This window comes from Ischnura elegans, chromosome 8 (assembly GCF_921293095.1).
Source record: "Ischnura elegans chromosome 8, ioIscEleg1.1, whole genome shotgun sequence".
Lineage (NCBI taxonomy): Eukaryota > Metazoa > Arthropoda > Insecta > Odonata > Coenagrionidae > Ischnura > Ischnura elegans.
Window position 1 is genome coordinate 113109408 of NC_060253.1, and position 13076 is coordinate 113122483.

General features: G+C 38.6%; 1 long non-coding RNA gene across 1 annotated transcript; it reads right to left on the minus strand.

Annotated features, from left to right (window-relative positions):
• Positions 1-5862: 5862 nt before the first annotated feature.
• On the minus strand, positions 5863-7547 carry LOC124164148. The gene is made up of 3 exons (XR_006865969.1): positions 7123-7547; positions 6860-6951; positions 5863-6387 (listed from the first exon to the last, which is right to left on the minus strand). It is a non-coding gene; the product is annotated as an uncharacterized LOC124164148 (long non-coding RNA).
• Between the last annotated feature and the right edge of the window lie 5529 nt (positions 7548-13076).

Consider the following 13076-nt stretch of genomic DNA (forward strand, 5'->3'; position numbering starts at 1 on the left):
CTCGGTCATCGAAACGTCGGCAGAGATGGAGAACCTTATCCGGTGGCAATCCCGAATAAACTTCAACAACATCATACGCCGGGAAAACCTCAGATCTTTCTTCGGTATGTAAAGATGCAATTGCGGTTATGAGGTCGCTCGTGAAGAGGAACCTAAGCTATAATCAGGTTGTGTTTGCCTTATTCGTGGATTTTGAAAAAGTATTTCATAGAGTGGACTGTACAAAATTATGGATATTCTCAAGAAAATAGGCGTCAATTGGAGGGATAGGCGACTCATTTGTAATCTTCATTTGGCCAATACTGCGCACGTGAAGGTAGCGGACGGAGAAACTGGGAGGGCAAGCTTTGCCCGAGTAGCCTTGGAGATAGTGAACAGTCTTGCCTTACTAGGCAAGACTGTTCACTATCTCCATTGTTTTCTGGAGTATATGCTGAGGTGATGGCAAGAGAAGCGTGGGATGAGGTGGGAACTGAAGTAAAAGTGGGAGGAATGATGTAAAATCAGTAAGGTTCACGGACGATCAGGCGTTGATTAGCCAGTCAGCGAGAGGGCTGAAGAGTATAGTGGATGCATTACACAAGAAATGCGATGAATATGGCATGAGGATTACTCACAAGAAGACTAAAGTCATAATTAAGTTAACCAAATTTCCAGGAAATATAAAATTATCCACGCAACGCTTTACTCCCTCCGAAGTAAATGTTACCATAGAGTAAGAATATATACTTACTCTATGATGTTACCCAAAATTTATTAAAACAATTAATAATGTGTTAGTACAATCATAATTAAACTACTTGATAACCTTTTGGGAGGGGTATTAAAGTTCGAGCAATTGGTTGCTGATTCTCCAAAAAGCAATATATTGATTGCTATAAAATATAATTTGAACCGTCCTTCCCTAATTTGTAGATTTACAGTTCTCCCTTTACGTCATCATAACCTTTTCTAAGTATTCAAAAATTTCTACCCCATAAGAGGATATAAACCTAAAGAAGAAGCTGAAACCAATGCATTAAATTTAAATCTACAAAAATTTATATTTTGCCGACGCGTAATTTTTCCGTTCAAACGCTCATTTATCTATGTAAGACGAAATTGTTTTCTTGATGGTCAGAAATTATAAGAGGATCAAATAGTTTAACATATTTTTTAAAGATTAAATAAGTCGTAACTTATTGTAGAAAATCCAAATAAATTAATTTGTTGATAGTGCGTTTAATGCTCAATATATTTTTTTGCACGGCAGGCTGAGATTTAACAAAAATTGCTATTTTTTCGAGCATTTATTATGTTTCGTATCTGGTCTCAGCTTACTAATTTTTTCAATTCGTATTGTCATTTGTCTTGAGGTATCCTACAGGCAAGACCTAAATGGGATTCCTACTTTATCCTAATTTATTTGAAATGTGCTTTTAATGATGATTCCACGGATAAATAAAAATAAATTGGTCAATTTATTATTTATGCGGTTCGTAAAGATTCACGAGCTACGATTGAGACACAAGATAAAAGTAAATGGACAAGAACGGAGAAAGTGAAGCGGACGGAGACGAAGAAGAACGACGAAGTGTAGGACATAGCAAGGGAGGAGAGAAAACTGTGTTACAGGAAAGAATGTTGGGTAAGTGAGAGATAGAAAGGAAATAAGAGATTTGATGGAAAGGAATTTCATAGTGAATTGAAGAGGAAATCCATGATAGGAGGAAGTACAGCCAGAATGTTTAGTAAATACTCATTACAAACCTACCTTAATCGGTAGGTTACTTTAGTAATTATATATAAATTTTGAAACATTTTTGTACGGATTATATTTATGAAATTTTTATAAGTGCCTAAAATACCATAGCATGCGTCTTCGTCATCCCTAACGTCCAGTTGCAGCCTTCAGGAAGAAGAAATTTCCTCCCGAGATTCTACACTTGATGATTACTGTGAAATCCGATAAGGAAATATTTATCTGAAGCGAAGATCAAAAGTTTCTTTGAAATCCAGGGGAAACAGAATACTCCACGAAATATACGAAATAATATATAAACGCATTGTATATTTTTCTTTTGTACTCCACATGGATTTAAGAAAAAAATTAGATGGACAAGGCTTTATGGAAAAACCTCATGGACGAGAAGTTAAAAACATTTTACCTTCTTCCAGAAATACTTAAATTGGAAAAACTAAGAAATTAATATTTTTATGTATCGGGAGTTACGTTTTTCATTGAAAACGAAATCTCTAAAACATTTTGACGGGTTGAAACACCATGAAGAACAAACGATATTCTCAAAAATGTCAAGGAATAATAAAACTGTACCTTTCAATTCTTACTTGCCGGATTTTCTCGCTACTACATGAGATTGCTTTAATTAGTAACCAAATCAATTATTCAAAAATTTTTGAATACTTCCGGGTTTTTGGAGACGAAATCTCACCAATCTCTGTGCTCTACACTTCCATAAATAATATCCATTTCCCAATCTCGAAGACCACCGTGTTGCCTTGAGATTCGTCTACTTCCATGCGGCGCAGAGGCTGAGCACGGTGACACTCAGCTGTTCAACAGTCGCAAACCCGAGCGAGAAGGTTCCCAAAATTTCAGTCATCTAAACCCCATCCCCTCCACATCGCCTCCCCTCCCTCCCTAAGCACTGCCCCCCTATGTTCCCTGCCTCGGGTCCAAGGCCACTTGCTAGTCGGCTAGGCTCGCTAGCCACTAGGCCGAGTTTTTGAGGGGTGGGGGGAAAGATCCACAACTCGAAAGTGGCCGATGTACCCGGGAGCCTTAAGGGGGGCGGTCACGAACTCTGAGACTCCCCCTAAAAAAACAGTCACACCAGGAGAGTCGATTGTTGAGGTGGGTGTATTTTCATGATAAGTGGTGGCCAAGAACGGCTTTACTTCGAGGCCTGTGTCCCTGTTACAGTTAATTTGCCTTCCCTGCCTTTGTTATTTCAATGGCTTCTGTGATGTCTCTGTTTGAAACCTTTTACCTTGGCGTCAGTTTTTTTTCCGGTACGTTAATCCGTACGCGCCAAAGTCCATATTAAATTTATGAATGAGGATAAAATAAAATGGTTAACTTCCACACACTTTTTTATTAACAAACTACCGACCCGGTTTCGACACGTGGTGTCATTATCAAGAATATGACACTACGTGTCGCGTGAATGAATACGAAAGTGCACAGTGTAAGCACCCAAATTGTGCGAACGCATGACCAGAAGATAGAACCTGCTCTAATTTGGTTCATGCACTCGTACATGTTCCATTCTGGTCCAACAAAATCGTTCATGAATTCACACATTAAATCGTGCGTGTTGATGTAGCGTGTGAGCAGGCCTTAAAGGTCAATTGCGTGGCCCAGCGCTGCATTGACTTCAGTCGACTTGAGTGGAATTACTCTCTGGTGGTCCTCTCGGCTTGTTTTCACTGATCTGCCTGTTTCGACGATGTCGTACTTCGCGCAGGTTTGACAAGGAATGCGGTCGACGCCTTCCACTTGGAGCGAAGTTCTATCGATGGCGGTTTTTAGTAGATGCTACGCTTGCACACGAGGCGGGAAGATTGTCCGATCTATGTGAAATTTACGAAGGAATTTCTTACTATGTCAGTCGTCCCCTTTCTGCCACTTGCGCTCTCAGTATGGCTAAACGTACCTTTGTAAAAGGATCCTAAATTAATAGTTCTTTTCTTCCATTTAGTTATTGTTAAAACAGAAACAGAAACTTGGTTGCTTACATCTCTGCTTCCTGAATTTTGCAAAAGAGAGGCGTTGACCAACAGTGTTATTGACGTGAATTTTAGTCTTTGGGATAATTACCGCTGTAATAAGTTAATATAACATAATGCTCATATAAATATGGTTGAAAATACGATCTAAGAATTTTAATGTGGTTGCTTACTTTGATTCCTGCCTATTGAGAATGAGAGATATTGACCATCGCTGTTAATGACGTGAATTTTAGTATTTAGCAAAGCTTTGACGGTTCGAAAGACTTGTTTCTGTACGTTCACCTCCTTCTAAAGGTTGACCTTGCTACTGCGGCTACAACTTCCAACATTGCGCCTTTATCAACCCTATCTTTCTTTTTCGTTTCATTGTTAGAGATGCATTCCATTACTATCGCAGTTACTTATTCGTGTTAAGTTATCGGTGGTCATTTGTCTTTCGCGAATAAATTTTCCTCTACAAAATTCCGTCTGAAGTTGTGGTGCTTGAGTTATTGTGCGATGAGATTTGCCTTCTTATTTAATTTTTTCCAATAATTGTTTTTCTGCATGGTCTTCATTAGGTACGTGCTCAATTACGTGCCACGTGCATGCAAAGAAAACTAATTGTTAGGAATATAAGAACGCAAAGTTAGCGTAGTTATTCATGCATAAGTTATTAAATGCCAAAAAAATTCATGCAGATAGTAATGATTTTTAAATATAATAAGTTATTAACTGAACATGCTGAGCCTATGTTACCTAGTCTGAGTCAATCTACCTATTCTAGAGGGAAGGTATTGCAGGTAATATGGTCCCTTATTGTACTTGGAGAAAATCTATCGGTTTTATAGTCTATTTCTCTAGTCTCATCCATGTGATCGTTTCTACCATAATAATTTGGCTCTCTAGAAATGAATGAATGAACGCAAGGCAAAAAATATTCTACATTTAGTTTCCACAAAATATTTGATCTATTTTTCCCGTCGATCAGTAAGACTTTCCCAATGTGAATTTATTACTAATTCAGGTAAACTACAATGTTTATCATATAAATTTTTTAAACAACTTTTGCTGCTAACTCTGTATTTTATTTATACCCGAAACCAATCCATTTTCATATGGATACCATGTGAATAATGATAAGGTTAAGTTCTTAAAGAGTCTGGGATGTAAATGCAGGTGTTTTAGGTGTTATTTTCCATTGGTGAGTGCTCAATTAGTTTCCTATCGGTCCACGTCTTTCTAGTACACCTCATCCGAACCACATGTTGTCTGATTATAGTCTGGTCATTTCACCCCTCCAAGCCTCACAAGGAGACTTTTCTTGCATGGTTAGGGGCAAGGTGCGTATAATAGGAGGTGGTCTCAGCTGAAACTCCGTGCGGGCGTGACGTCACGAAGTTCCCAACGTAGACGTATGCTAGCGTATGCCAGGGAATAACAAGCAGGAACCGGGTCGTGATATCGCCTTTCCGCATCAAATTCTTATGAGTTACAACAAAAAATATCGTTATTGGCCATCAGATTACGTTGTATATTCTTCCGGAATGTCCATGTTTCCTTTTCAATCGCATCAGAAGACTAGCAAAGTAAGCAGAATTATCGTATTCTACATCCTATAGTTTCACCAGTAAAATATCGTTATGATCATGCTATTTGAAATTATAAACTCATAAGAGGAATAAGCTACCGTAAAAAAATAGTTAAACACGTATTTTATTTAAGTATTTTTAGCTGTAGAATTTAAACTGAAAACCAGGACTGCAGATTCGTTGCCACTCCAAAATCGCAAATGGAATTCTATTGATATCAAGATAAAACATTTACATGTAATGTAAATATGTGTCACAACTATTATTTTGGCTAAAAATAAATATCCTCTGTTAATTGAAGACCGTAATCTGAGCTAAGTCAGCACCAGCAGCAGTTAATTCGCCACAAAAAAGTAATTAAGGGAAAACTATAAGCGTGCCTTAAGACAAGTTTTGATGCTTTTACAGGACGTTTTTCCGGGTATGGAACTTATATATGTATTAACATGGTAAATCATATCTGAAAGTACAAGTATTAATCTCATGCCCACAAAGTAGCAATGCTTATTATGGAATAATTTGAGCCTTAGGAAATAAAAACATAAGCTGAGAAACAAGATCGAAGTTATTCCGCACATAATTTCCAAGTAAACTTCCATTAAGGTAGTGCAATGAACAGAATCGAGCACGAATCTGATCAATTTTAAGGGCTGAGAATCAGAAATATTATCACTCCCCGAAATAAGACAAGAACAACTACGGAAACCACAACCTAACATGCAGTACATGTGCTTTTCATGAGAGTTGCCGCATGGATAACAGCTGCATCAAATGGAATCACAGACATAGGTGTTAAAAACGAAAACAATTCTCATTTTTCAAACTTATATAATGTACACACATGTCAAATGTTACATTTTCAGAATGATATAAGAACGCCATTGAAACTAAAAGATATCATATTAGTTAATAGATACTTAATATTATTTATACAATCAATGCAAAGTAAGCAACTTAAAAATAAATGTTAAGTACAAATGATGAAACAATTCTATTGAAAAAGTTTCAAATTAGTGAGAGAACCATGAAAAGGAGATGAAAGCCGCCACGCATATTCCATTAATTGTTGCTGGAATAGCTGAACCTGTAATTGAGAATGTGTATTAATTACTGAGCTTGATTAGACCAAAAAAACAAAGAATTTAATAATTCAATGAATATCATCAGAGTGATATATACAGTAAATGGTCAGCATCATCAATCATCATACATTCTAAAACCTTTGGATCTTTATCAAACATGCTATCACTCAAGTTTCTAATTCATCTTTCAAGGTTTGTACTACAAGAAGACAATGATTGAGCACTTTCAATTTGCAGTATTAGCAATATACAATAATAACAGCAAAATGAAACTATAAAACATAATAATATGATATAACCATTACACAACAACCATTTTTTCTCGACAAAAAGATTTCGATATTTACCAAAATATCTGCATTTATAATTAAATTTAATAACTACAATCATAAAAAACTAATACATTTCTCAATCATGACCATTGTATTTTTTATGACTACTGAAAATAATAAGGTATAAAACCTGGCAACTTACCAAATAGCAGAATAGGTAGATGAATTTCACATTCAATAGACACTTCCAATCATATCCACAACTTAATGCTTCTCACCATGAAGATATAAAAACTGAATAATTCCAAATAAAACCATAACGGAATGTTAACTGGATATCCTTCAATCACTAACAAAACATAATAATTCTCTAGGTTGACCGAAACAATTGACATTTATGGAAAGAAACAAAATTAAAAACAGGACTTCAGAATGGCATTGAATTAATGGAAAAGCCAAACTTACCGGCGGACAGAAGAATGACCTTAAGTACTACATTGATAACAATCTTTGTGGACTACTGATATACATATTCCTCACGGACACATTCAAATAGGTATAATATGAATCAGGATGAAGTGATAACTATTTCTGTAAAAGAAAGGAATTGTTATAAAGGATCCTCAGAAGGCCAGTGAATTTATCTTTAACAAAACAATACTTACCTGTCAAAAGAAATATTCTCAATTATTATGAAGTTACTTCAACCTCATATTCCAGTTACCCAAAGATTTCAAGTCAAAGTACATTGTAGCCTCAAATTGCTTCCACGGCTGAGCCACGATGCAAGGAACCCTAGGAACTCTGAGGAAGCGAAAGGCAATGTGGAACTGATGTGGAACTTCGTGACGTCACGCGCTTCCTCCCCCACTTTCAGCTGAGACCACCTCCTATTATACGCACCTTGGGTTAGGGGTTTGTTTCTTGGCTAACGCTGTGCTTTTTTTTTATCTCTGGGAAAAATTTGCTACTATTCTCCAATGTACTAGGCAGTCTAGCGATAGTTGTAGCACTCTCCAAAACCACATTTCTGCATCGTAATCGCAGTTCCCCCCCCCCCCCCCCCGAAACTTTCATCAACTGTCACCTTTCCAGGGTCTCGAGTGATTCTTTCCTAAGCACTTAAAAAAAATTGGTTTTACTAATTCAGAAGGTTACCGCGTTATCGTGAGTTAAAAGTCCTCCATAATTGTACATAGTATAATGATTATCCCGTTGCAGTTCATAATTCTTTCTAAATGACATTCTTTCTTCTGGAGAAAGAATGTCATTTAAATGTCATGTCATTTCATCAAAATGTCTGTTCAATCGGGCGCGATACCTTTTTAGATTTAAAATACGATTTCGATAAAGTTCCGCACGCCAGTGTAATAGTTAAGCTAGAGGCCTATGGGGTACATTATCATATTTGGATAAAGATTTTCATTAAAAAACCGCCCACGAAGTGTCTTTCTTGTTCAAAGAAAGCTCTGATATAGCGAAGGTTGCAGCCGGAATAAACGTTGAATATAGCCGCTGAATCACCAATGGCCTCCAACTAAATTCGTGCAAAAGCTACGTAGCACTATCTGTTCGTGTTTAGTAATTTTTTGACGGATCCCGTACCCTACCGCTTCCTTCGTACTCGTTCGTACTTCCACTTGCACAGCCATCCGCTTTCCTTCCTTCAACCCCCATCATCTCTCAACTTATTTATCAGCCACTGATTAAGCGCCCTCGACTCACCACACCTTGAATGTGTGGCGAGCGTATGGAATCCTTGCGCTGCGTGTTCGGCTACCGCGGAACTACTTCGTTGACTGCCCCCAAGGGGACTCCATTATAATATTCGTGACTGCCCCACTGGAATCGCTCTCTCGTGTTTCGACCGATCTGCCTGTTTCGCCGATGCAGTTCTTCCCACATGTCTGACAAGGCATTCGGCAGACCCCTTCGACTTGTAGTGGAGCTCTTGACTGTTTTTACGTGATGTTTTACCTGCGCGTGAGGAGAGTAGATTGTCCTTATTTGAAATTTTCGTGGAATGTTTCCTATTCTGCCAGTATGTATGTACGGCAAGAAGGCTTTCTTCTGGTCGCTGAGGTCATTTGTGGAGTTCGCGGTAATTGTGGTGTTGTTTTTGTCTTCGTTGTCCTTTTACACGACCTTATTAAATGTTCGAGAGATAATTCTGTCGTCGAATCCATTTCCCCGCCGAGTGGCCTCCGCCTTTTTTCGGCGAAGTTGTTTTGGTCACTAATCGCGAATCGTGCGTCATGGTGTTGTCTGCTTCCATTTGTTTGGGCTGCGTGATGATGTGATAGAGCGTGCACGCACCCATTCGCTGCTGTCGCTTTTCGATAGACTTCCTTCACCCATTCCTTCCATCCTCCTCCTTTACCACGAGTACGTCCGAAGAGCTTTGAATATTTTTTTTATTTATCTGAGGTTTTGGGGGGTGTCTATCCACGGCCGTCTTTAAACAGGCCGGAGTGACCGATGTGGCAACGTCGCGCGCCCGTCATCTAGGAGGCCTGCGGGATTGCTCTCACCTGCGGCCAAGTCTATTGTTTCGGCGTAGAATATCGGCAAAAGAAATCGCTTTGCGGCAAGGAAATCCACTAAAAACTGCTGTTTTACTTACCACGGGATAATCGTGCATCCATTGCTGATTGTGAAACAGGAGCAGACAGAAATGATACAAATTAGTCATGTATAAAACAGATGATTTTATTGAAATATATAGTCACCGAATTGAAAGCAGTCACATAATTGTAGAGTATTTTCTCTTATTGGAAGTGTGTCTAGCGACATCCAATCTGTTATTCCTCACTTTAGTATAATTATTTAGAAATACATTTGTCAGAGTTTTAATAAATCTTGCAAAAAAATAACTGTTCGGTACATTGCACTGAAAACAGCTGTATTCATAAATTCCTCTTAAATTATCGTCAAGGAGGATAATTTTAAGAAATTAGCCTCATACTTCGGTTCTTCTAGAGTCATCATAATGGCCAATGCATGAAGACCAACACTTATTACAGACATACAAGGAGAAATAAGTCCGTTTTACACGGTACACGGAATTGCGCAATCTGACGTACGTGCGAAGGCGCAGTCAAAATTGCGTCGTGTAAAGCGGTGAATTGCTAGAACAGATGCGAGACGGCAAAATTGCAGCCCAATACCAGGAAATCCTGGGTAAGAAACTAGAAGAAGGAGCAGAGAACCTGAGTGTAAATGACTCGGTAGAGAGAAAATGGCTTAATATAAAGAAAGCTATGGAAGAGGCTGCAAAGGAGACCATAGGAGAAAGAAAGAGAACAAGGAATGAAGAATCGTTTGATAATGAGTGCAGAAAAGCTATAGAAAGGAAGAATATAGATCGAAGGAACACCATCCAGAAAGAGACGAGACAAAATGTCGAAAGATATAAAGAAAGCAGAAGACAAGCAAATAAAATACTACGAAAAAAGAAAAACCATTACTTAAAAGGGTATGTGATTGAGGAACTGAACACACAAAATGAAAGTAGAAAGTTATACCAGGAAATCAAACGGATGACAAATAAATTTCAACTAAGAACAAACGCATGTAAGGATAAGAATGGGAGGTCGGTTGGAACAGAGGAAGGAGTAATGGGAAGATGGGCTGAGTACTTTAAGGAATTGCTGAATGTCAATGAGGAAGATGAGGAGGATGGAGAAATGTTGGACATGAGGGTGGACACCAGTATTAGTAGGCCATCAATTGAGGAGGTGGAGGAGTCGTTAAAACGGCAGCGGAATGGGAGAGCTCCAGGGGAAGATCAAATTGTACCGGAGTTAATCAAGTATGGAGGAAAAAATTTAACAAAGAACCTACATAGACTAATCTGTGAAATATGGGAGAAAGAAGAGATGCCTGAGAAATGGAAGATTGGTTTAATTTGCCCTATATTCAAGAAGGGAGATAAATTGCAATGCAGCAACTATAGGGGAATCACATTACCAAATGTCACTTATGAGATACTTTCTTGTATACTGCAGAGGAGACTTAACACGTATGCTGAAGTAATCCTTGGTGAATACCAATGTGGCTTCATGCCGGGAAGAGGAACAACCGACCAAATCTTTGTAATGAGACATGCATGCATGGAGAAATGTTATGAGTACAACATTGACCTACATATGCTTTTCATTGATTTCCAGCAAGCTTTTGATAGTGTCAATAGAAGAAAAATGTTGAAGGTATTGGAGGGATTTGGAATACCAAAAAAACTAATTAAGTTGGTAAATATGACTATGGAAGGATCTCAAGCTAAGGCCTATATCGGGGGCAAGACTAGTGAAGGCTTTAAGATAACAACTGGAGTAAGACAAGGAGATTCTCTATCAGCAGTACTATTTAATCTGTGTCTACATGAAGCCATGCAATAACTGGGGTTAGAGGGGACAATTGTGCATAAATCTACTCAGGCATGTGCCTATGCCGACGACATAGTTTTAATGGCACGGAATATGGATTCTCTGAAAGAAATATTCAAAATCTTAGAACAGAAGAGTAAGAATATAGGGCTCAGAATCAATGAGAGAAAAACGAAATACATGAAAATGTCGACCACGGAAGACAGAAGATGGGCTCAAAACGTTCTTACAGTTCTAAAAGTACAGCTTTGAAAATGTAAAATATTTCAGCTACCTCGGTACTAATTTAAACTGTAAGAACTCAATGACAGAAGATATCAACAAGAGGATAATGGCTGGAAATAGGGCTTACTTTGCTAATATTAAGCTCCTGAAGTCAACTCTTCTATCTAAGGAGATGAAATTCAAGATCTATAAGACACTTATCAGACCGGTCGTGACATATGGAGCAGAAACGTGGAGCATCTCCGCTGGAAACGAGCAAGCTCTGCGGATGTTTGAACGGAAGATTTTGCGAAAGATATATGGTCCCGTGACAGATGGGGTAACTTGGAGGATAAGAACGAACAAGGAAATAGAAAATATTATCCGAGGCGAAGACATAGTGAGATTTGTGAAGACCCGACGGCTAGCTTGGCTAGGTCATGTAAAAAGAACGAGTGAAGAAAGGATGCCTAAGAAGATTCTACATGGAAATATGGATGGAAAGAGAAAAAGAGGAAGACCGAGGAAAAGGAAGAACAGGAGAGAATGGACAGGCGTCTTGACGGAGGCCAAAGCCCATACCGGGCTGTGGTGCCGAGGAAGTAGTAAGTAGAGACGGCAAAATAGCCCCTGTTCTAATGAAAATAGAACATGGGCTATTTTGCCGTCTCGCGTCCACGCATTCTCGCATGTGTTCTAGCAATTCACCGTTTTACACGACGCAACTTTGATTGCGCCTTCGCACGTACGTCAGATTGCGCAATTCCGTGTGCCGTGTAAAGTCTTTGAAATAGGCATCTTCACTACCCTCATTTGAAATACATGAACATGCACATATATCAATGGTTAAGTGCTGCAATGCCTTCCTGACAGCATACCCGCAAACGTAATTGAGACCCGAATATTCCTCGGCGTTGATTAATATTGGTTTGCTCATAATTTCCAGGAGGTCGAACTGATTGAGTATGAGCTCATCATCTTCCAACGCTTCAACTTACACATAAATAACTTACCTTCGACTACAGCTAATATGATAGGTTAAAAAATGAATCTTCTAACGTCATCTCCTGCAAAAATAGGGTTTAGAGGAAGAAAATTAACTTCAAACGAGTCATGTCGAGTATCTTATTCACCACGAGTCCACTGTTGTAGAATGATAAACAAATAATAAACAGGCCTCCTCCGCGTTGTTGCCAAATATCATCCCTCCGGCCTGTTTAAAGACGGCCGTGGTCTATCCCCCTAACCCCCCCCCCCAATTACGCCTTTGGCGAAATATGCTAGGGAAACATCTTGGAGGCATTTCCTTTTTATCTTCCATCGGATAATGTCTTAACAATCGCCATCACTCGCTCATCGAGGCAGATTGCATTCCATTGGGATAGTAAATATGCGCAGAACGCGTCCTTACATTCTAACATGATTTATTTCCACCTCTTGTAAGTCCAAGATTTTGACTGGAATGGTTCCTGATTTTCTCACAACCCCCCAACAAGACCACCACCAATGGAAACTCTTCCATTGTTGTCGGAGCACGATTGTGGAGGGATGCGAAAGATTCCATCTCTTTGTCTGTTTTCAAGCAAAGATTTTTCTCGATACACTTGAAAGTGTTTGACTACTTTTGATACTTCTTCTTCTTTATATTCTCATGTCATTTTTCACTGTAATGTATCCATCCACCTATGCCTATATTTTCCTATTGTAAAATATGTAATTTGTGAAGTATGAGTTCTTTTGTGTGTCATAAGCACAATATGTTCTTAATGGACAATTTCCAATTGCAATAAATAAAATTATAATTAATGCACCGCATAATATCACGTGAGT